Source organism: Oryzias latipes, chromosome 17 (genome assembly GCF_053564925.1).
Source record: "Oryzias latipes strain Hd-rR chromosome 17, Olatipes_Hd-rR_3.1".
NCBI classification, from domain to species: Eukaryota; Metazoa; Chordata; class Actinopteri; order Beloniformes; family Adrianichthyidae; genus Oryzias; species Oryzias latipes.
This window is the reverse complement of record NC_136253.1, coordinates 18,057,945-18,084,178: the sequence shown is the minus strand read 5'-3', so window position 1 is coordinate 18,084,178 and position 26,234 is coordinate 18,057,945. Positions and strand designations below refer to the sequence as shown.

The 26,234-nt window shown below is 41.5% G+C and overlaps 1 long non-coding RNA gene across 1 annotated transcript; it reads right to left on the bottom strand.

The window, feature by feature from the left end:
- LOC144986765 (uncharacterized) lies at positions 1–7,154 on the bottom strand. The gene is made up of 3 exons (XR_013650620.1): positions 7,082–7,154; positions 754–815; positions 1–111 (listed from the first exon to the last, which is right to left on the bottom strand). It is a non-coding gene; the product is annotated as an uncharacterized LOC144986765 (long non-coding RNA).
- Between the last annotated feature and the right edge of the window lie 19,080 nt (positions 7,155–26,234).

The window sequence follows — 26,234 nt, the reverse complement described above, 5'->3', positions numbered from 1 at the left end:
CAAAGGAGCATTCCAAAAAACACATTATTGGCCTTAGGGTCGTGCTTTTTGTCCATCAAAATTCCTTCAGCAGAGTTTGGTAACAGTGCAGGACTTCTTCAGGGGTTGTAACTGCAAGAAAAATCACAATACAAGCTCAAATGAACATAAAAATCATAAAGACTTTGATTAAATAAAAAATAGATTTGACTTATTTAATCATTTCTATAATGAGTTTGATAAATCTCTGTGAATTCTTTATCGCTTTGACTGTAATGCTTGAAATTAATCAATTATCCTCATTTAAAAACATGATAGATTATTCACAACTTTATATTTTAGTTACATAAACAAGAACAACAACAAAAAATCAAAGAAAAGAAAATCAAAATTGCCATAAAAAAATCTAATTTGTTTAGACAAAGAATGACAAAAGTAATGTTTTAATTGGCAATTGCTGTGTGTATTTCTTCTTTATAAATATTATTCGCACCTACAATTTGCATGAGCATGAAAAACATGGCAGTGTAAAAGAAAAGGAAAAAAAGAAATAATTAGGCAATTTCAAATTCAAAACGGTTACTCACAAAAATATATTTTAATTTTCAAACAGTTACATTCACTGTTGGGTGGTATTGTTGTCTCTATCATATTTGAAAATAAACAAGTAAATAAAAATAAAATAAAAAACGGCAAAAGAAAAGAAAATGGGGAAAATGCAGTTAAACTCTTCATTAATGTAAATAATATGTCCAGTTGGTGGATTTAACTTACTTTAGCTTACTCTCCTGTGGCTTCACGGATTCGTCTGGGATGTCTTCTTCACCATAGCTGATCTAAAGCGGTAAAAAGACGGAAGTACGTCATCATTATTTTAAATAAACGCCTTTCTTTGATTTTCCCAGAAAGACGTGCGTTCAAACGAACACAGAACCACAGACTTTATTACTTAGGCTATGTGCTTGTTTTACAGGTGCCCCTCTCCTGGTAAGTAACAACAATGTTTGTAGATTTTCATTACAAACTTTGAAAATTTATACATGAAATAACTGCTTTAATAATGTAACCGAGCGATGGGGGAGGTTCAACAATCATTCACTCCGTGGTCACAAACGACACGGGACAACAGGTCCGCCATTCAGTGGACGCGCTCACCACTCCTTTATTCTTCTTCTTCTCCCCCTATTTACAAAAACTCTCTGAACTTGCCACGCCCCCTGATCTCTATGGTAACCCGGGAGGGACACACCTCTCCCAAAATAAAAGATCCAGGAAGTTGGTTACATACGTCCACCCTTTCAAAAGAAATGTCCTCATTTCTACAATTTCTACAGGAAATGCAACAGGCCGGGGATTGCAAAAAAAATAAAATAAAATAAATGAATTAAGAAATAAACATTCGAGACCCAATATGGCGTCAACAAAAGTCATCCAAACAGGAACAACATGAGTTTACAGAACCCACCGGCAAATATCCCACCACAGGAGGGAGAGGAAAAAAATAAAAAAATCTGAATAATAATACAACATTGCCTGCCAACCAACAGCATATTATTCAACAGAATCTTTCAAGGAAGGAAAACACAACAACATATGACAGTCTCCTCACAACACCAACAAAAATTTCACTGTGACATTACCCTGTATCGTTACATCCTAATAAAGTCCTGATAACGTGTTGGAGCACGCACCATTCTGCCACTGCGGGAGTGTGCAGGGGCTGTCCCAAACGCGTCCCTCTGACCCTGTTGGGGTGGATCACCATTATCTGGGGGGTCCAATGAAGTACCCGCCGAAGGAGAGGATGATGGTGGAGTGGACCTACTGTCGTTTGGGGAACCAGCAGGCAGGGGAAGAGTGTAACGTTTTAACCTGTCATGATGAACAACCTGGGCCCGCTCAGACATATCCAGGGGGTTGACAATGCGATATGTCAAAGCGGCCTCTGCACCTGAAGCCAGAACCTGATCCACACGATAGGGACCTTTCCAGTGCGGTGCTAGTTTTGTGCGGCCCTCTGTTGGGTTATTAAGCCAGACCAGAGCACCCTCTGTAAAGCCCTTGTGGTGAGAGTTCTCATCATGGTACAGTTTCTGTTTCTCCTGCGCCTCTGCTGCATTAACCCTCGCTGCACTGAAAGCAATCTCCAGCTGCTCCACAAGAGACGACGCGTATAAAGGCAGCGTGGCTGCACTCCCAATGCCACCAACCCCACTAGGAATGAGAACCTCTGCCGGGGTCCGGGCTTCACGCCCGTGCATAAGATAAAAGGGAGTAAACCGTGTGCTGGAGTGCTTGGAGGTGTTGTAAGCAAAAGCAACAGATTTCAAATGGTCATCCCATTCTCCCCCATGGGACAACAACATCTTGGCCAGCTGGTCAATTAGGGTCCGGTTATGTCGCTCTACCATGCCATCTGATTTCGGGTTGTAGGCCGCAGTACGCGTCTTAGCAATGCCAAGCAACCGGCAGAGGTTCTGAATCACCTCTGCTTCAAACTGCCGACCCTGGTCGCTGTGCAGCACCTCAGGGACCCCGTGCACCAGCACATAGTCCTCAAAAAGACAGCGGGCAACTGTCTCTGCAGTCTGGTTGGGCAGAGCATACACATTCACAAATTTTGTGAAGTAATCCTCCACTACCAAAACATACCGGTGGCCCCGAGACGTTAGAGGCAGCTCCAGGATATCTGCTGCCACCCGCTGTAATGGACGACTGACTGGAGACCCTCCCATGGGCGCCTTGGCTTTTGGAACCAGGGATCTGCGTGTCTGGCAGGCCCTACACTGCTCACACCACTGTCTGATGTCTTTAAGCATGCCAGGCCAGTAATAACTCTGTCTGGCCTGTTCCCAGACCCTCTCAGCAGAGAAGTGAGCTGCAACCGGGCCCCCATGGAGTTGACCCAAAATGTCAGGCACCAGCGCTGAAGGAACCACCACCTGCACCTGTTTGGAACCCGAGGGAAAAGATGTCACAGTCCGACACAGCAATCCGTCCACCACTGATAGGCTGTTAAACTCAGCCCACAATTTTCGTAGGCTGAGAGAGGAGCCCCTCATAACTCGGCGAGGTGGTCTGGATTTTCCCCGCTCCAGCCAGGCTACAACAGCGCAAATGTCTGCATCCTCTTTTTGATGTGACTGCATCTCAGCATTACTATGACATAGTGAATAAGTGGACTGCTGCAAACAGGCAGCGAACACTCCTGTAGGAGCCGGTGCATGGATGACAGGATCCACAGTCACTGGTCGACGGGACAATGCGTCTGCATTCCTGTGACTGAGACCATCTTTGTGAACCATGGTCCAGTTGAAGGGATCTAGTTCCAAAACCCATCTGCCTCTTTTTCCTGAAGGGTCATGATCCAGTGCCATTTTCCTGAGGCCCAGTAGGGGGCGGTGGTCCGTGACGATAGTAAATTCCGAGAGACCAACATAATGTTTGAACTCTCGGACTGCCCACACCACAGCCCAGAGCTCCCTATCAAAGGTGGACCACCTTTTCTGGGCAGCTGTGAGGGCCTGGCTGGCATAGGCTACCACTCGTTCAAGTCCATCCACTACCTGTGCCAGCACCGAACCCACGGAGTTCTTAGATGCATCCGTGTAGATTTTGAATGGCAATGTAAAGTTGGGTAATGTCACTACAGGTGCAGATGTAAGCACCTGTTTCAAATACGTGAAAGCAGCCTCACACTCAGGCGTCCAGTCAAATGTAACATTCTTGCCAGCCAATCTATTCAGTGGAGCCGCATACTCAGAAAAGTTTCGGACAAACCGCCTGTAATAAGAACACAAACCGACAAAAGCTCTCACCTCTGAGGGAGTGCGAGGCGTCGGCCAGTTCTTTACCTTGTCTGTGTTGCGAGGATCCGGCTGGAGGCCATTTTGAGAGACCAGATGGCCCAGGAAAACCACGTGGTTTCTGGCAAAGTGACATTTCTTGGGGTTCAGTCTCAGACCTGCCCCCTGTATTCTAGATAGAACCTCGTTCAGGTGTTGCAGGTGGTCTTCAAACGTACGGCTGTAAATCAATATGTCATCTAGATATACCATGCAGATGTGCCAGGGCAGACCCCTCAGCACCAGTTCCATCATGCGCTGAAAGGTGGCCGGTGAATTGGTCAGGCCCATGGGCATGGCTCTCCACTGATAGAGGCCCCTGCCTGTCGTGAAGGCCGTCTTTTCCCTGTCCTCCTCGGCCACCTCAACCTGCCAGTAGCCGTTTGAAAAGTCCAGTGTAGTAAACCAGGACGAACCAGCCAGAGCGTCAAGGCTATCCTCAACTCGAGGTAGAGGGTGCGAGTCTTTGATTGTCACCGAATTGAGGCGGCGATAATCAACACAAAATCTCCACTGCCCTCCTTTTTTTCTAACGAGTACCACTGGAGATGCCCATGGGCTGCAACTCTCCTCCACTAGCCCATCTGCCAGCAACCCAGCCACCTGACGTTCTATCTCCAGCTGTTTACCTGGAGAAGCCCTGTATGCTCGTTGTTTAACGGGGGGGTGGTTGCCTGTCTGGATGCGATGTTTAACCAGTGTGCACCTGCCTGTAGGTTTATCAGGTGCGCTGAAAACAGTACAAAACCTCTCTAGTAGCGCAGACAATTCTCTTTTCTGCTGCTCACTAATAGGGGACTCCTCTAGGGTGACAGGCAGGGCTGGGGGTCGGACCTGGATAGTGTTCACATCAGGGGAGGAGAGAGATGGTGTAACGTCAACTACATCTAGTGGGTATAGCTCACCCAAATGTAGACCCTGTTTCAGTTCCATTGCTGTCCCCTTAGGATTAAGGACCCGGGCCACAGTGACTCTGTCTCTAACTGTTGTCACCGCATGAGCCACCACCAGTCCGGTTGTGTCAGGCACATTAGGCTCAAGATAGCCCTCAAAATCCCGATTCAACAGGTCTGCACCTGCCACCAAAGACACAGTTACAGGAACCAAAGCCTCACTCAGGGGTGGAATTGACCTGCTTTCAGCCACTGACACATTGCAACATATAGGAGCTAATTCTCCCCCTCGCAGCAGGGGAACGCTGACATCCCATAATTGGAGCACCCCACGGCCCAGATCTAGCAATGCATGGTTTTTAGTCAAGAAATCCAAACCCAGCAACACGGCCTGTGTGGACTCGCGCAGTACAAAGAAGGTGTGCTGCCAACAGGTGGGGCCTAAGCGAAAACTCACTGTGATGGTGCCTAAGGTGTCCAGCATCTGTCCGTTTACTGCGCGTGATTCAACATAGTTCTTCCTGAGGGGTCGGCTCCGTAGGGCAGGAACAGACATTCGAAAGTCGGCGCTAATCAATGACACAGAGGCACCTGAGTCAACTAAAATAGAGACCTCTGTATTCTCAACCACCCCTCTAATGTAAGAGGTGGGGTGATTCTCATTTGACTCAGAGTCAAGCCCATGTGTGTTAAAATCCTGATGGGAGGGGCCCCTGACAGATGGAGCTGGCGTCTGGGCCTCAACACCAGCTACTGGTAGTTTCCCTGCTGGGTGCTGTCAGCTCCTCCGCCTGGTGGTAGGAAACGCACACTGCGGTTCCTGTGCTCCCCTTCCCGTGGAGCACGCCATCCGGGGCTGGGGCTTCGATCTCCAGACTGCCTGCGGCTGAACGCCGCCCTTGAACCTTGCTGCCGGCCGGCGGGGTGGGGGTCCCCTTGATAATGCGCAGTCTCACGGTCCGGAGAGCGACCGCGATATCCATCCCAGGGTGCTCTCACTTGACACCCCCTTTCTCCACAAGTGCAGGCACAACGGCCGCGCGGGGAAAAACGGGGCCGCTGTTCTCTCTTCTCCGAAACATATTCCCTCAGTCTTTTGTTTTCACTGTGCAATTCCTTCATTTCCATTCTCATGTTGCATATCTCATCCGTCAATCTGTCCAAAACTTTCTGAAGACCGTCTGTGACTGACACGGATTGCACAGGTAATCCTGTCTCCTTCGCGTGCGCGCCGCCGTGAGTACTCACACAGTCCCTCTGTAGAGCTTCTCTGGCGTTCTCGCATCTTTCAGCGATGATCAGGGCTTCTTCCACGTCCGTGGCCCCCTGCTCAAGGCACTTGGCTTTCAGAGCGGGATCCAGACCCGCGAGGAAGCGTCTGAATATTTCCACTCTCTGCGCCGCTGACTCGTACTCCGGGAACGCCTCCGCAACCAGTCGGCGCACATCAGCCGCGTAAACCTCCAAGGTTTCACCGGGAGCCCGGGTCCGAGCAGACAGGCTGGCTCTGAAGCGATCCATAAATTGTCTCTGTCCGAACGCCGCGCCAAGTCTCTCTTTGGCGGCATTGTAATCAGATTTAATCACATCGGGAAGGCTGTCCCACAAAAGGAAAGCAGACTTGCTCAGACGCGTCGGGAGGATTCGGGCCAGCTCCTCGTCGCCGCGACCGCCGTCACCCACCATGGCTCTGACTGCAACCACCAGTTGTCTCACCCAGCCAAGGAACCCCTGGCTCCCGTCGCCGGTGAATGGGGCGGGCAGATCCACTTTGAAATCACGGAAGGGAGAATCGGCGAATCGGTGCATGCTGGGCTTGAAGGGATCCTCGTCTCCACGCCACATGTTACTGGCGGGAACTTTTCGAGCTGCACTAGCTAGGTTAGCAGGAGATGGGAGCTGAATGAATGAATGACGCCACCAGCGGAGTTCAGAAAACTTTAAGTAACTTGCCAACACCGCTGCCACCAGTGTAACCGAGCGATGGGGGAGGTTCAACAATCATTCACTCCGTGGTCACAAACGACACGGGACAACAGGTCCGCCATTCAGTGGACGCGCTCACCACTCCTTTATTCTTCTTCTTCTCCCCCTATTTACAAAAACTCTCTGAACTTGCCACGCCCCCTGATCTCTAGGGTAACCCGGGAGGGACACACCTCTCCCAAAATAAAAGATCCAGGAAGTTGGTTACAATAATAACTAAATTATTGCAGTAAAGTAGCAGACGTGCTCTTACGTCACTTTTCAAACACAGAGATACCGGCTTGAAATCACGAGGTTAGCTTCTTTATAAAGTTTGATCAGTTTAAATATTTACATGTAATTTATCCAATGTTTAAAAAAACAAAAACACTGGCTTACCTGCCAGATGAAGAGAAATTCAAACTGTTGCGCGCGCCTCGAGGCTCTCCGGATTAATGCACGTTCACTTTGGGGGCAGTGTTGCCAGATAGAGTCACAGTTTTCCAGCCCAAAAGTTATCTAAAAACCGCCAGACCCCGCAAAACCCGCCCAACGGGGGGAGGGGGGGAGGGGGGGGGGGCAAAAATAAGATAAATATACAGCTTTTGTAGATTTTTTCCCCCTACTGGGGGGTATTCCAGGAAGCAGGTTATGCTAGCTCCCACGGTAAATTTGAGGCTAAGGAAGTTGATAACCTCAGTTTTCGGTTCCAGAAATTGAGGTATGTTTCAGGGTAGGTCAAGTTGCCATAGCAACTCATGCTCTGAACATAACCTGGTCGGGAGCAGGTTTAGTTGAAGGTTAGTTTGTTTACAGAGAAGTGAAGCAGCATGGCGTGTCCATTTGAAGATGATTTAGTGGATGAAGAAGCTCAGATAATACTTTCTCCACCGTGAGAGGGTGATAAGACCACATATGGATGTTGGAAAAATAAACTTTTTTACTTTGATCTAACTTAGTTATTTGCTTCAGTTAAGATAAATTATTTGTTTGTTAAGTCAGTTTAAAAATAACACGTATTTATCAGACAGTTATTTTACTTTCATTCAAATTAATTCAATTAAGTAGGTGTAACTTTGGTGCTGCTGTTAGATCGGCACCGCAAGGGATTGTGGGATACCATTACCTTTGCCTGTCTGGAGGGATTTTGGTTTAAGTGTGGCTTTTTGACCAAATTTTTTTATTTGTTTAGCTGTTTTACTGTGTTTTGCCATGTTTTGCTGAGTTATCTTGTCCTACTGTGCTTATGTCTCTGCACCATGAGTAAGAGTGAAGGAGAGGATAATGAGTTTATATAGTACCCCTACTAATCTATAAGGTAATGATAAAGACGGAAAATTCTTTAATGAATTTGAGTGCAACGAGCAATTTTTTCCCCGTCCTTTTTATTGTTCAAAAAATTAGTATATCTGCCGGCTCATACTTAGACATATGAGAGATCAAGAAATATAATTAATTAAGATGGAAAAAATATTAATTGAATTGGAGTAATATGACATTTAGTTGGATAAATACATAAATTTGAGTTGTATAAACAATTATTGAGTTTTATAAACGTAAGAAATTAGGTTGATTAAATTTAACTCAATTATTTGTTACCAATAGAAGTATTTCATTTAAGGTGGCAAAATTGGATAAGTTATATATATATGCGTCACAAGGAAAATGGAAATAAGGTCAGAAACTCGTGCGTTTACTTTGTCTGTTCTTCTACTACAAGCAGAAACTCTTTCTTTTGATGATGCAGCCGTGTTACTTTTTTGATGGACGTATAATCTTCATACGCCGTCATTAAAATCTCAGACTCCGTCTCACTAAAGTATTGCGCTCTCTTTGGTTCTCCACGCGTTTCCATGGTGACTCCGGAAATCGGCGATCTATTGAGAATGTCTTTATGTACCTTCCGTGCACAAGCATTAACCCAGGGTTACCAAGTTGAGCGCAATTACGCCAACTCATACCCGGTCTTTCGGAACCGACATACCCAGAGTAAGTGAGTTCAGGCGGATTTCAGCCAGAGTTCAGGCTTAAAGTCAGGCTAGTTTAAACATGCTTCCTGGAATACCCCCCTGGACTGATTAAGTACCCGATGCTGTGATTTTTCAAAATAAAACATTTCTCAAAATCAAAGATAGTTCAGACTATTAATAAAAGGAGTACAGTATTGAATATTTCTTCAGCGGACCGGCCTTCTTCCATTCATTCTCTTAACCCGCTATAACCTATAACCTCTTCCATCCTTGTGCTGCGCTTGCGCCAAAGCGCCCCGACTACTACCGTGTCAACCTGCTGCTATGATGACAGTATTTAGCGCTCTCTGTGTTGGACACACTGAGGAGCGCGGGGGAAAACAACTCTCAGCTGCAGAGGATATGAACAGGTGAACAGGTAGAGAGGAAAAGCAGGTAGAGGGGCGGGGGAGGGGCTTTGGCTTCAAACTGTCAGAGAGATGGAAACACGGGCGTCAGATTCACACGCAGCTTTCCCTGCGGGAGTTGAAGCAGAGACTTTCTGGGACGATCTCATGAACTCAAACATGGAAACATGATTACCAAGTAGAACTCTCCAACATATTAAACCTGATCTCTCCACTTTCTCCGTGTCTACCATGCACTGATAAACACAGACATGCAGCGATCAGACTATAACGTTAGCTCGTAGCTCCGCCCACACGCGACCGCGGTGTCAGCTTTAAAGAACGCAACTTCTAAGAGGAGGGGCGGGGCGGCAAACCCCCAACAACAGGTTAGATGACAGAACCCATTAAGCGTCTCTGCCTGGTGCGTTCATGGAGCTTCAGAACATAGGACTTCAACAGCCACCCAGCCTAAAGTAGTCCGTTATTATGTATTCATGAGTGGAAAAAACCCGCCGAACAGACCCTAAAACCGCCCAAATTATGCATACCCGCCCAAAGCTATTTTTACCCGCAAATTTAGAACAAAAACCGCCCAATTGGGCGGAAAACCGCCCAATCTGGCAACACTGTTTGGGGGTAGTTGTGCTGCATTCAAGTGCGCTGGGAATTTGCAACTTTACTCGCCCCGACCTACTTAACAAAAACACACAATCGGTTAGCTTTGTTGTTTTACATATTTTCCTGACATTATATATTAAAACATGTTCATGTTTAGAACAATATTTTAAAAAAAAGTTAAGTTTTGAATAATTTATTATCATGTTTTTAAATGAGGATAATTGATTAATTTCAAGCATTACAGTCAAAGTGATAAAGAATTCACAGAGATTTATCAAACTCATTATAGAAATGATTAAATAAGTAAAATGTATTTTTTATTTAATCAAAGTCTTTATGCTTTTTATGTTCATTTGAGCTTGTATTGTGATTTTTCTTGCAGTTACAACCCCTGAAGAAGTCCTGCACTGTTACCAAACTCTGCTGAAGGAATTTTGATGGACAAAAAGCACGACCCTAAGGCCAATAATGTGTTTTTTGGAATGCTCCTTTGTACTGTTTTGTACTTAAAATTTTTTATTGTGATGACTCTTTGTATGCTGCAGACATGTATCGTATTAAAGATTGTTGTTTTCACTGCTGTCTTGTTTCTCTTTAAACTTGCCTCATGTTACAAGAAGTAATCAGGCCAGAATATGTTTTTACAATGTAAGGTAATACGTGTACATACCCAGCATTTACTACTGAAAGTACCATGTAATAGAGTGGAAATAGGACTGACTTTCTTTTACAGTACAGTTTCATTGTACTTAAGGGGTAAATACCAAGTAATATTCAAGTGTACATACCCGGTATTTAGTAATGAAAGTACCAAGTAGTTGAGTGGAAATAGGCCTGACTTTCTTTTACAGTCCAGTTTCAGTGTACTTAAGGGGTAGTTTCTGTGGTAAATTCATGGTAAATACCATGAAACATGCAGCGAGTGCAGACCTAAAGGTCAAGGTACTTTATTTGTACTTACCTTGTTCTTACATGTGGTAAGTACCATAAAAGACACCTTTGCACAACATGTAAATACCCAGTAAGAATATTATAAATACCCAGTATGTACCACATAGGTATGAACCAAATAGTACCATATAAATACACAGTAAGTACCATGTAAGTACAGAGTAGACACAAAAAGTACCATATAAGTACCCAGTAAAGTACCATAAAAAGTACCATGTAAACACACTGTAAGTACCCAGTAAATTCCATAAAAAGTACCATGTAAGTACCCTGAAAGTACCCAGTAGTTACACAATAAGTACCATGTAAATACCACTTAAGTACACTGTAAGTACTGTACTGTAAAAGAAAGCGTTACCCTTCTAACTATAGATGGCGGACATGTGCTAAACAGTAGAAAAAAGAAAAAAAGAAGAAGAAGCCCCTCCCTGTTTGTCCAGTTTGAAGACCATGGAGCATTTCTTAAAAGTGTGTCAAATGCAATGTGAACGTAGCTTAAGATGGTAACCACCATGAGGAGGAGGTGCCTGGTGGTTGTTAAGAGAAATTGTTCTTATTTGGTATTGAGTATTTAAATGACAAACGTGTCACCTTTTTAATATGTATTGTTTTTTTCAAACTTCAATTTTCCAATCAAAAACAACCAAACCAAGCCAAGGTCAGTGACAGAATAAACTGCTGCATGCATGTTCCCATAGTACCAATAAAGGAAAATAATCTGGCTCTCCCAGAAAACCACACCTATTACTGTGCTGTTTGGATTACATTTAAATTTCTTTTCTAATAAAATAACCTAATTATTATCTAAATCAGCCCAACCTCTCTGCTATAGTCTTTCTCGAATGAGTGTGAAGCGGCTGGAATTAAAGCAACACCTCCGACTCTGAGGCTACAGTTCTCAGTTGAAAAGAGGTGAGATGCCCCCTTCAGGTTAGGAGTGAGTCACTTCCCCAAGGGTTTAATTATCCGGTTGTTCTTTTCACACGAGAAGGAAGAAAAGGAAGTGAAATTGACAGACAGTCTCTGCAGTACAATGCAGGTTTTTCCTTTTTTTCTGATTTGTTGTGATGTATTGAAAAGAGAGAAGCTTTCAGTTCACTGTGTTTGTGCTCTTTCCTGTATGTCTATTAACCTGGGGATTGGGAATGAGCAAACACCATCACAAGCACAAGCACAAGCACAAGCGGAGGAGGTGAGCTTACTTTGCGGACTGGCTGGGGTCTGCCTTGGAGAAAGGATGCCAAACTCAATCAATCAGACTGTTTCTGCGTTTTCGACTCTCGTCATAAATACAATGTTTACCCCAAAGTGACTCTACCCCTCCCACAGACAGCTGACACAGCTCGTGCATAGATATTTGCAGTTATGCAACGACTGTTTATCCTGTGCTCATTTCCCATCATCCATCTTTTTGCTTGCTCTCCCGCTAGTTTACAGCCCCTCACAACCCCAAGCTAACATTAGCGGTGCAACAAAAATGCCGTTGGCGAGCAATAGTGGAGCTATCCAGCCGTACAGTTGTGGGTGCCAGCTCGGACGAGGAAAACAAAGACGTACTTGGATCTAGTTGTCTACAAGCAGATGAATCAGAATGGAGCAAAGCAGGGAGCTTGTGGCTGCCGTAGTAAGTTGTACATCATTTACATTTTCCAACTGCATGTTATCGTCTGCTCCTGATTCAAAACAAGTAAATGAAGAAATACTCAGAAAACCAATTTTAAGCTCAATTCTCTTTATATATGCCCTTCATCATGAGAAAAATTCTACAAGAACATGTAAAAAACACCAAAAACGCAATTTTCATTGTACCTTTACAAGGTAAATAGGTAAAGAGGAAATATAGTTCTGCATAAGCTGCAACAGATGAAAGTAAAAACCTGATTTTTCCTTTGCAGGGAAGGTGAAAGAGGGAAATTGTGTTATTAAGTCAGGGATGTGGTGATGCTCTATGCCTCTGCACGGGTGGCGTCACGCAGCAGTGGTGTCATCAAGCAGCTGTCTGCACAGACGCACAAACACATTGTCAGGGTTATGACTTTTTCCTAACAAAGAGAAGAACCACACTGGAGATGATAGTTTTTGTTAGACTTCTACAAAAGGAGAAGCCCGTCTGTCAGAGTGCAAGGCTGTCACAGAAGAGCTCTGCCTTTCAGTGTATCCAGTCTGGTTTTATTTGGTGGGCAAAGTTGGTAACATAAAAGTGGGTCATTCAATCAAGCAGTACAGAAACATCATATCTTGTATAGACACAACTTTTCACGGCATTGTTTTCTTACTAAAAGACAGAACTTAGACAATCATATTATGGTGATAATAGTGTGCAAGCAAATGATTCTTACGTAAACCTTAACACACAGGTTCCCTATAGCTGATGGCTGAAATGCCCTCACTTCCTCATGACTTTCGACCACCTCTAAAGCCCCACTTTCCTCTTAAATGCCACCTAATTAAATAAATTGCCTTGCATTTTTTTTTTACTCTTTTGCACGCATAAAAGTACAACTTAGTCTGTGCTCAGTGTTCTCAGATATTGTCTTTTGGCAATTTGCAGGATTATAATGAGGTTCTTACTCTAAAAACAGTCGGACTATTACTTTGAAAGCTATAATGAACAATCATCTTCCTAATAAAGCTTGCACACACATCTACTGCCACATCGGCTCATCCTTTCAGCTTTCCTCTGAGGAGTCTGTAGCACAAAAAGCAGCTGAACACATCTGCTAATCCCTCACATTTACACATGTGAAGATGAGTCAAATGTGTGTCAGAGGGGTTTCTTTTCCCATGTTGAGTGTTTTAAAAATATTTTTGAAAGGTGTTTTTTTAATCTCGTACTCTAAACAGACACACACAAAAAGCTCAGATGGCTTTGAGTCACAGTGCTTGCAATAATTATACCAAAGAGAGGCAACGCCGTTGTCTTCCTCATTTAGAGGACAGTCTCCAGCCACTTTCTTTATGGTCCTCTCAGTGGAGATAATAGGAGTTTCAGTCTGCTCAGACGGAGTGCCAGCATCATTCTTAATGACCCTCCATACTGGGTTTTCACATAATGCATCAGGTGGCTGCCAGATATTGCGCATTTTCATCATGTAAGCCACTGCTTATGTAACTGCACATATGAGCTCGCTGCTCACACGTATGTGCCAAGTTTCTGAATGATGCATGCAATGTTTCTTATGTTTTTTAGTAAGTCTGCCCTCCTGATCAGTGTCTTAGAGAATAAATATGACTTTATTTTTTTTTTAAATATTCATTTAAATGTGCAAAAAACTCAAGATGTAGTTGAATTTTTTTTGTATTGAACATGTGTTGCTTTATTAAAACAAACAAACAGAGAAGTGAATCTAAGTACTGTTGTGTGTCAGTGGGAGCGCCTCTCATTGACCTAGGAGAATCAAATGATACCCTGAAGCACAACACAGAAATATGGTTGGGGAGTGGAAAATGTGTGATTTGAAAGTCAAATGACATCAACCGAGCATCCCAAAAAAGTACTTATCAATTTTAAAAATGCTGGACAAGGAGAAAGAAATGATGTAACTCACGGTGACCCAGAGCAGAGGATGAGCTTTTTTTTAGTTAGCGTCCAGCTTTAAGCGTCCAGCTTTAAGTCTATAATGGAATGAAGTGTTACCTCAAGAAGAACTAGGTAGTTCATGATCTCAGGAGTGGGAGTGGATCAGCAGGAAGGATTCTCTTGGGCTGCAGCTCTTTTCATGTTCCCCTTTTATTCTAGTTTTTCAGCTTGATGCTTGTGGCTCAAGTGCTGGTCAATGAATTGACTGATTTTGCCTAATAGAAGGCATTCCCCCACCAATGAAAGAAAAGAAAAGATTTTAAAAGAGTTTTGATAATTTTCTGCGTAAAGTTCAGGGTTAATGGAGAGAACTCACTTATGAGACCATTGATCCAGTTTACTCAGGCTATGTCTGAATTCCTTCACTACACAGTGAACTATATAGTGCATTTACTATTTTGTGGTGCTGTCCGAATCTACAATTTCCAAAATCTAGTGCCCTAGAAATTTCCCAGAAGTCCCTGCGAAAAACCAGTGTGCATCGATGCTCACTAGATTGGCGAATATAGACCACAATGCATTGTGTTTGAAAATCTTTGCAAAAGTAATGTATTTAAATGTCTTTTTTTTAAACAATCAGCATTTGCTTTTCAGAACACAATGGATTCACATATGGCCGTCGCAAAATGCTCATGTCAATTAGATTGTGAAATCGCTGATATCAAAAAAACAAAAAAACAAAAGTAGTGAGCGTGGTCTCTGAATTGCTTTTAAAATCCACGGCATCAAATAGTCCCGCACTATATCGTTTTTAGAGTAGTTAGGGATTAGGGTGGAATTCGGACAAAGCCTCGGACAGTCAATTGCCCAAATGTTTTCTTCTTTTCCTTTCAGCTTTTACCTTCAGGGGGTTGCCACAGCAAATCAGCTTCCTCCATCTAACACTGTCTTCTGCATCCTCTCCTCCAACATCAACTGCCTTCATGTCTTCATTCATTGCATCCATGAACCTCCTCTTTGGTCTTCCTCTAGACCTCTTGCCTAGCAGCTCTAGACTCAGCATTATACTACCAATATATTCACTCTCTCTCTAGTTTTCTGCTAAGCTCAGTGCTGCCTATTCTCTCATTCATCTATGTATTTCAAAACAAAAACAAAAATCTAAAAAATTTAAGGAAAAAAACGTTTTTAAATAATTGGAGTGAGAACAAATGTCAATTTCAATCAATTTATCAGCAATTGAGGGTGTCTCCATCCAGGTCAGACATATCATGTCCACCTGGGCCAGACGTGCCCATGTCAACAAAAAAACACCTACCGCACCTCATTCACCACGGAAAAAGCTCTCAAACCTGCATCTTTGTTTGCTCTGATTACACTCCAATTCCAAAAACTAAACCCAAAGACAAAACCAGTATGGACTAATAATAATTGAATTGAGAACATCTATAATGTTGAATGCTGATTATTGGTTCCAAGTTAAATTTAAGAGCATTTTGATGTGTGTTTGACATGTTGAGTCTATTGAAATGTTAAATTGGAATACTGATTCATGTCTTTTAATGTTTTCAACCTATCATTATGTTCATCATCTATCAAACAACTAAGCTGACAAAATAAACAGTAAAGCAAAGCAACGTAGATGAGTGATTGAGTTGATTCCATGTCCTTTGGAAAACAAGGTCTGTCGAGTCGGGCAGGAGCTGGAGGAGACCAAAAGACTTGACAACAAAGAAAAACCTTTCAGCATGGCTTTCCCTGGTGTAATGTAATAACGCAATAATAAAAATATTACATTTAGCACAACACATGTTTTTGACAGATTCAACAAAAACATATCCATACGTGAGAAATAGAGATTTCCCACAATTTGCTTCAGAGGTGTAACACACGATTCAGTTGTAAACTGAGAGTTGTGCCCTCCCTACCACTGTTGGGTGAGAGCTATGTACAACCTGTACAGTTTGCCAGTCCATCACATGCCACACAGACAGTTAGCCACATGTTTACAACTCAGGGATAATTTAGAGTCATCAATTAGCAGATGTGTAAGGATTCAGTGGTTTTGTTCTTGGTCATGTTTTTGGTTTTCTTTGTCAGTCACTCAACCTTCAGGTTCATGATCCACAGCTGTCTTCAGTTCAGTTAATTACCCTCAGCCTATTTAAGTTTCTTGGTTTCTGTTCTTCCATGTCAGGTCATCTGCTCTGTTGTGTCACAGTTTTGTTTCTCCTCATAGTTTTGTCATGTTTCAGTTTGCCTATTAAATGTTTTAGTTCCTGTCACCAAGCTTGGTCTCCTGCATTTGGGTCCTCCACCACCAATTCGTGACAAGATGTAGCATGTGTTGACTGTGGGAGGAAGCTGGAGAGCTGGAGAAAACCCAGACATGCACAAGGAAAACATGCACACAGAAAGGTCCCAGCTAGGATTTAAACTAGGACCATTTGTGAGTTCAGAGTGCTAAACACTACACTACCATTGCATGATCCTCTCTCTGTATTTACATTGCCTCCAATGATATCAACATTGTTTTACAGTGAAAAAGGACTACTAACCCTTCAGTTTCCAGTCTTCAGGGTGACACTAGGCACATCCCTATGTGTGGAATAACACTGCATAAAAGCAGTAGTTACTGAGAATTGTAGCTTAGTACTACTCAATACAAACAAGATCAACGTTTTCATCACAAGTCTACTAAAAGAAATCCATATAAGACAATTCACTCAAGTAAATGTACCAGAGTAAATGTGAGTCATCCCTACTCTGAGCCACTTACATGTATAGCACTTAAGGGTTCTATAGGAATCTTTAAAAAAAAGGTGGGGGAGGGGGGTGTACAGCCACCCTGGAAATAGCTAAGTAGGAATTTTTCACAATGTTCACAGGTACTTAAAGGCCCTACAAGACATAAAACATACTTTTTTATGTAAATTCTACTATACTCAAAAGTACTGTCAAGCTCATGCACACACGTACGATAGTCTTTGTGAACGAGTATAACAAATAACAAACGGTGTATACTTGTATGGCGGTTTTCTGCCTTCAAGGAAGGCAGGCTTTTCTGCCTTCCTTGAAGCCTGAAGCCTGCCTTCCTTGAAGCCTGCCTTCCTGACCATATTTGCACTGTGAATCTTTTAAATTTCCATTTTTTGAAATGTAGGGTTATGTGATAAAATACATAAACTGTTATCTATTTCCCCACTTTGTTGCTACAGTAAGGTTTTCATCACGGTTTAGACAGTTAAAACCTCTTCAATCAAGCATCTCACTAACAGGCATCTTTATTTTTTCCACAGTAATATTAAACACTGCCTCCAGAGGCAGCACAGTTCAACCCCCTAATGCAATATCATTGCGTCGTTTTAAAATATCACTTTCATACAATCTGTATGAGTAAGTGAGAGGAAATAATTCCACTAGACACAAATATCTGACACAGGAGGACAGCTTAATAAACTCTGCAACTGGATTGATTTCATATCTCTGATGTATTTCTAACAGTTGCATTATCAGAATTGATCTTTCTATTGTGTGGAAATTTACCCATGAAAAGTCTGTCTACTCCAGAGGTCACTCACATCAACACACACCTCTGAGTAATTCTCACACACACAATGTTCACAAACAGTGGGACGTGTGTGGGATGTCAGCCCTGAAACAGCAAGAGTAAAAGAAGCTTTGTGCTGAGCTGCTTCTTTTACCTTCCGGAGCTTCGTGACTGTGGACGGTCTCTTTGTATCCTTATTTTATCTTTCCTAAACATCATATTTCATTAAAAAATTTCTGTTTTTTGGTCCATTTGGGGAAAGAGAACTTTACATTTAATATCAATGTAATAAAAGATAAAGTAGATATTCTCTGTGGGCGGCCGTGGTGCAGCGGTAGGGCGGTCGACCCATGATCGTAAGATTACAGGTTCGATTCCCGCCTTGCACGCACATGTGTCGAAGTTGTCCTTGGGCAAGACACTGAACCATACCTTGCCTCTGGTGGGAGGTTGGCGCCAGTGTTCGGCAGCGGAGCCGCCATCGGTGTGTGAATGTGTGTGTGCATGGGTGAATGGGACTGTGACTGTAAAGCGCTTTGGGCCTTCGAAAGAGGGTAGAAAGCGCTATATAAGTATACGCCATTAACCATTCTCTGTGAAGCTTTAGTCTTTGGGAGCATTTGACACAAACTGAAAGCAGACATCAAACTGGAATGAGTCTCATAAAATAAGACAATTTAGGTGACTTCTAAGTAATGAATGTGTATTTATCTGTCCTGCATTAAATAATTAAGGAGCCTTTGACCTGACATAGGTAAAAAAAATACTAATTTCCAAAGATTTAGTTCCTCACAAGTTAATTATGACCTTTTGCACATCCCATGTTTTCAACCGGAAATAAACGTAAAATCTTCTGGTTACATCTTTATTGAAAATAAGATGTTTAACCCTTGTGCTATCTTAGATGACCCCACCCTTACATTGACGTGTTCCCCTACCTGTCACGGTTTTAGGTTTTTCTGCTTTTGTGTTCCAGTTTGTTTTTGTTCTGTGATGTTTTGAGTTTAACTTCCTGTTTTATTTTGTAGGGTTTCCTGCATCGTTGTTGTGACTTTTACTTTGAGTCCCTATCAGTCCTGAGTGTTTCCACCTGTGTCTTGTTGTCTGCATGTATTTAAGTCTAGTCATTCCCTTCCTCCTGCGCTCGTCCATAGTTTGGAGGGTAATGTTCCCTGTTTCTACTGTTTCAAGTGTATTTCGAGTTTTGAGTTTTTCTAGCCTGCTCTGCAGTGGTTTTTGGTTTTGTTAGTCTGTTTTACTTTATTAAAGATCCTGTTCCCCTGGAATCTCCTGCCTCCTCATCCTCACTGCGCCTGGGTACTTCCCCTACCATTCCCCATAACACTACCATGACAAAGGTGGATAAATGTGGAAAGATTTCATGTAATCCATGGACACCAGTGAAGATCACAAATCATTGAAGAAAAAAGGTTCAGCGCACTGTCTAGTGGGTCTAGATGACCCAACTCCCAATGTTAAAGTGCCTAGGATAGCACAAGGGTTCCAGCAATAATAAATCCATGTTCCGTGTTTTTGAATGACTTATCGTGTGAAATATTATTTCGTGGGAACTAATTATTTATTTTTTTACCCCTGTCAGGTCACAGGCTCCGTAAATAATGAACTTGTGATGTTGGGCTTTGAATATTCTTCTTTTATTATGTGGTTGCATTTGTTACATCTAACAGCCTTTTTAAAAATAGACTTAGTTGAACACAAAGGAATTCAATTCTCACCCCCATCATCTTTTGATCTATTTTAACAGCATTCCTAGTGGTCTTTTAATAATCGTTTTGCCATTTTTTGTCAAAGTTAAAAAAGCTGTCATTTTCGAAGAAATATAAGGGCAGCAGTACATTATGATAAACTCACCCGAGTTGTAGGCATGGCATAAGCCCCCCACCACCACCACAACACACAAACTTCCTGTCACCCATCTGGTCCCCCACTTTCCCACTAGCTTACAGCCCCTCACGCCCCAACGCTGGCTCGGACAACTAGGAAAACGAAGACGTACGTTGGGAGGTGAGGAGGAGGAAGAGGAACGGAGCAGGGAGACTTTGGCTGAGCCCATGTCAGTAGCTGCGTCACAAACTTGAGCTTTTTCAAAGCAGGCTTTTTATCTGCTCCTGACTCAAACATGCAGTTTTAATCTTAAATTTTTTTTAAAGGTATCGAGCCCTCCGGGGGCCAGTGGTTAAAAAGAAAAAAATTTTGGAGAAGCCGTGTGCACAGAGTAATCAATTGTGCTTGTGCTGTTGTGCAATCGCAAAATTTACAAATTTACACGATTGTTTTTCTGCCCTTTTTTTTTAGCTGGACTAGCACTTTTTTGTTGAATGTTTTTTGTTGAACACAATTTTAACACTGTCATATCACATGGTACATCGTTTTGTTCAGCTTGAGAGAGGGAATTGTATATTGAATTTTTTATGACATTACGATAAAAAATTTGCGAGCTAGCTAAGATCGTAACACTTAAGAACTCTTTATTTTTGACGGTTCCGCCTGCTTTAATGTCATTATCTGGGGGGGAGGAGTCATTCACTTTGCCGAAAATTGATTTTCGCCAAGTACTTGGTGTGTGCAAATTTTGGTGACTTTTCGAGTATGTGGCGGGAGTCACATTTTTGCTCAAAAACGCTGTAAGAACCGAGAAACGTAATAATAATAATGAAACAAAGCAAATACAATATAGAAGTTTTTTCGGGTAAGATTGACTACGTCTTTGTTTGTATTTTGTGTTGTACTACACACTGGTCATGTCTTTTTGGGCTTATTCCTTTCTTTTGAGGGCTTTTGGGATCTTTTTGAGTTTTTTTCCGTCATTGCGAAAACAATATGGTCCTTGACTGCTGCTGGCCATAATTAATTTTGAGGAACTGTTTAGCTGAACAATGAATAATTCTCAGAAACACACTGAAGTTATGCCTCAAACCAACTAATTAACCAATAGAAAATTAATCAGCTCATCTGTCATCCAACCCCCTGTGTGGGGGAAGAGATAGACTGTTTCTGCTGCTCGCTTTGCTTTGAAAAGTAACTCACACCGAACCTCTACTTAGTGATTTCCTGACAAGTTTTTTTAATGATCTGACATATGCTATCCAATAATTTCTGCCTCTGTCTGTTAGAAAAAAAAATCACCCTACAGGGCTCATTACTAACCCTCGCTGACAGCTGAATGTGACTTCTCAAAGACCCGAGGAGTAGCTACATAGGTTTTATAGCATTTAATACATTTAATTCTGCTGATCAGTTCCGTTTTTCAGTGGTGTTTTGTCTCATGTTCTGTCCTCTTGTCAGTAACTCCTGGTTCGTGTTGATCATCCACACAGCTGTCTACATTTCTGTTAATTGTCCTCAGTGTATAGAAGTGTCTGGTTTTCAGTTCATCTGCGTTATCCCCGTTTTACTTCTCCTTTGTTTTTTTTTTGTTTTTTTGGTCCTGTTTTAGTTTATTTATTTTTGTATTTATTTTTCTTAGTTCAAACAGCTAAAAACCTATCTTTTTAAAATTGCATTTTCTTAATTATTTTTTATTTTCTGTGTTTTACTGTGTTTCTGTTGTGTTTTATCGTGTTTGACTGTGTTTTGTCGTGTTTTATTGTGAAGCACTTTGTGATTTTTATCTTGATAGGTGCCATACAAATATAGTTTATTTATTTATTTATTTATTTATTTATTTATTTATTTATTCATTCATTCATTCATTCATTCATTCATTCATTCATTCATTCATTCATTCATTCATTCGTTTATTTATTAAATATTTATGTTTTTGCCACCAAGTCCAGTTTCCTGCATTTTGGGGCCTACACCTCCAGGTTTTGACAGCTGGATTCAATGTGAGTCTTGTTCTAGATTGGTATTTACAGTCAGCTAAAGACTTTTGTTGCGGTTGGAAAGATATTAATACACAACATTATAAAACTGAATGATACAAGTTCATAAGAAGGCAGTTGTAATCAGAAAGTATTACATTAAACAGATAAACTACGAGGAAACATTGAACTTAAATATGCATAAATATGGTTCTTTTATCTTGAAACTTCATCCATTGTGTTATGTTGTACTTACGGTAGTACCCAATATCCTGTCCCCACATATTCTGTGTTTTGATACGCTTCCCTCAGACCTGAGACATATTGCAGAAGTAGAAATGGACTCCTTGACTAATCTACAGCATTTTTCTGTTTCTAACCATATTTAAGGTTGTTGAATCAGCGGACAGCCACTAGTTAGACAGTAACTAAAAAATTCAAGTAGCTTCACTGTTACATCTCTTCACTTCTCCGTGGGGCAACAATTTCTCTTGTAGTCCCTCTCTGTCTATCTCTGGCGGTTCTGAGTCAAGACAGAGGCAGTAGATAAGAACCCTCATATTACAAGAAAATAGGTACAATAGAAGGATATTGTGGGGATTTTGTAGTAACTTTTTTTCTTGTTTTACTAACAGGAATTTATTAATGTTAATAAAAAAAGAACAATAACAATAGGGTGTGCACATGTGCAGGTGCCTGGCTATAAAGTGTCTGATAGTCTGTAATGTTGCATCTTATGTAAAGCTGGCAAAAAATGTGAAGATAACATTGACCTTGTTACATTTTCCATTGTCACCTAGGACCTGTTTGCAATGAGAGAGCCTAAAAAGACAGTTAACCCAATACAGCACAGCTTCTAGGATCACTCAAGCTCTCAAATCCCTCGACCACAGTGTAAGGTGGTGCTTCACTGAGGGGAAAAACATGTGTGTGTGTCTGTACACACAACTACCTTCAAATACCTGTGAGATAAGTTTAAAGTAGGTTCCGCCAATAAGTTTGACATTAAGAAAGAAGGAGAGAGAACACAAACCTGTTGAAAGAAAAGGTCACCAAATAATAATGGAAAATTATTATAGGGCTTTTTAAGTACATTATCGTGTTCATTCCCCCCGAACAGAAACACCAAAGCAGTATTTTGATCCGTTCATGCATTTCTGAGTATTCTTCTAAAAATCTGTGCTCTGAGCACCGGCCCCTCCCAATCCAGAACAATCGGGTTCTTGTGCAGCTGATGTAGATCATTGAGGAACAGCCCCTTCCAGGAAAAGTCTGCACTGCCAACACCGCCCCCAGGCTAACACACACACACTTTCTCTGTGGAGCTAGCGGTGATTGGCACAATATGCACATCCATCTTTGCAAAAGTTTGGATGTTTTTGTTTTGTTTATGTGGCTGGAACGCAGACACGCTGCCAAGATTGGACTTTAGGTCAGGGGTCGGCAACCTTTACCATTCAAATAGCCGTCTGGATCAGTTTCTCACAGAAATTAAAACACAAGGAGCCGCAACACCCTTTGGAAAACCAGGTGTTTCAAGTGAATGGCATCATTTCACTCATTTTTGAAGTTTGTGATCGAGACATTAATAATAACAGTTGTGTCTGGTCAGATCAATATCACTCCAAGGTAGACATTTATAGGAGCAAAGCCGTAAAACCAAAACATCTGAAGCAAGATTGCAGGAGTCTTTCCAATGATCCCCTGTACGGTGGCCGAGAGGTGCAAGACACGCTTACATTTAAGATACAGCAACAGCAAATCCCAGTACAAATGAACAAATCATGAAACACAACAGCAAATACTGAAACACAACAGCAAATACTGAAACACAACAGCAAATACTGAAACACAACAGCAAATCACGAAACACAACTGCAAATCACAAAACACAACAGCAAATCATGAAACACAACAGCAAATACTGAAACACAACAGCAAATCACGAAACACAACAGCAAATCACAAAACACAACAGCAAATCACGAAACACAACAGCAAATACTGAAACACAACTGCAAATCACGAAACACAACAGCAAATCACGCAACACAACAGCAAATACTGAAACACAACTGCAAATCACGAAACACAACAGCAAATCATGAAACACACCAGCAATTCATGAAACACAATAGCAAAAACTGAAACCCAACAGCAAACCACGGAACAAATGACAGAGTCCTGAAACACAAAAGCAATTTTGGGTGAAAACTAACAAATCCTGAATTACAAAAACAATCTCGATACAAATGAACAAATCCAGAAACACAACAAGGAAAGCGGAGAAACGTCGTCTAACTGAAACGGAACGTCCTGAATCCCGGAAGTGACGTAATATAAAACTAATTGTGTATTATTTTTTACATTTCCTTATTACTGTCTTTTTTATGTGGACATTTTCAATACATGAGACAGTCCAAAAGCATTTCTTCAATTGTATTACTACAATAAAAATTACAACAACGTTTAACAAGGTAAAGTTTTTGCTTTTCCGGTATTAAGGGTATTCTCTCTCCGTTAAGACCACTCTAGCAAGAATGCTTCAGGACTGTTTCATGTATTTAAAATGTCCACATAAAGAAAACAGTTATTAATAACATTTAAAAAATCATACACAATTGATTTGCTGTTTTGTTTCATGATTTGCTGTTGTGTTTAGTGATTTGCTGTTGTGTTTCAGTTCTTGCTGTTTTGTTTCAGTTCTTGCTGTTGTGTTTCATGATTTGCTGTTGTGTTTTGTGATTTGCTGTTGTGTTTCAGTTCTTGCTGTTGTGTTTCATGATTTGCTGTTGTGTTTCAGTATTTGCTGTTGTGTTTCAGTATTTGCTGTTGTGTTTCATGATTTGTTCATTTGTACTGGGATTTGCTGTTGCTGCATCTTAAATGTAAGCGTGTCTTGCACCTCTCGGCCACCGTACCTTAGGGACAAACTCTACATCTATAATGAAGCTGTCACAAAACCTAAAAGACAGTTTTTCAAGAATTACCATTGAAGTTTTCTTTTATGCTTTGAAATGATCTGCTTAAGATCACTTTGATGCATAATGTAATGACTCATGGAAATCAAAATAAAGCCCTCCAATAACAATTATAACTTTATTCATTCTAATTTTGTATTAATGTGATTGAGGCTCCATGTTGGTGCGGCAAGAGTGATAATCGGTTGTCATTAGACTGTGTGTCATCAGTCTTCCACACAACTTTTCCTTGAAAGCACAAGCCTCAATTTCCGTTATTTCAGTGTATTAGCAAGGAAAAGCAAAGAGTAATTAAGATATTATGATGCAAGCATGGCACAGGCTCTTGGGAGTCTTTAGTACCTTGGCTGATTAATGTGATGATGAACAAATTATGTCTAAATACACGTGACTGTACCGCACATCTGGTTGGGTTTCAGATTTCATTGATTTTAGTGTTAAATGTGTCACAGAGTTTAACTAAATTGTTTTTCTTGATTTTACAAATCATTATTATCTTTTACTTGGTTAACACCTCAAAGTAGATTTGGATAAATGTTATTTTGAAACATTTTAGCCGTTTCATGCAGTAGCAGTCCAGAAAAGATGATGGTTTTTGTCTATTATGACAGTAAAAACAAAAGTCATGTGATCTGACCACATCAGTTCACACTCTCAGTAGTTGTTTTAAACCTTCTGTCTTTCTTTTTTTTTTTCTTCATTTCATTTTTCCATGCTGCCAACTGGATAGACAAAAGGTCTATCTCTGCAATACAATGTTTTTAAGTTTTAAATGCAAGTACAGCGATCACAATTCTGAAGGTTGAACATCAATTTTCATGAAAGGAACAAATGAATGAATGAATGAATGAATGAAAGGTCTGCTGTCTGGTCTTGCTGTAAGTCACAACTGCAAAAACACAGCTTCCTCAGTTGAGTCATGATTGGTGTGATTAAAGTCAATTTCCTTTAGAACAGTTTTCTATTTTTGACATAAAATAATGACTCTGGTTTAAGAACCACGTTTTACTATAGTTTGTCACTGTCACATCCCCCTCTTCAATCATGGTCAGCCTTGAAGTTGTTGACTAAACTAAACAACAATCTTAGAACATAAAAGAAACTTAAAAGTAAATATGACTACATCTACAACTGGAAACAGCTTAAGCCTTTATCACATGCCCCTATATGGGGGGTTGACCTGTACACGTGCCGCAGTTTTTTTGGGTTATCCAGGCTGATGAAGGGACATAGAGAGGAGCGGAAGTGTGGCTTGAAGTTCTCCTGAGCCCTGTATGAAGACCTTAAGAGACTCAAGGTCCTACATGAAACGATGAAACGTATCATGAAAATAAAACGTGCCATTGTTGTGTGTGTGGTAAGTATCGTAAATCTTTGTAAGGATAATGTGAGTTAGACATGACATACAGGTGATGTAGTTGTACAGTACCCTAATGCTGCACTCTAATCATTAGTAAGTTGTGCATGTTGGCTCCTCAATGACCGTGTGCAAATGCGCATGCACTAGGCGAGCATGTGAAACATGAGTGCCTGTAGGATTCCCACACAAACTCCGCTATGATAGTCTAATTTCCTGAATTTGGTCAGGCTGCACACAATGCACTCATCAATTAAACCGCACCAACAGTGTGCAAGGTTTAAGAAGGTGGAGAAAATGAAAACTCTACATAGCATGCTTGTGTTTTATCAACTTCACATTGACTTACCCTTACGTATTGTTTAATGCTATGTACACACCAGGTATATGAT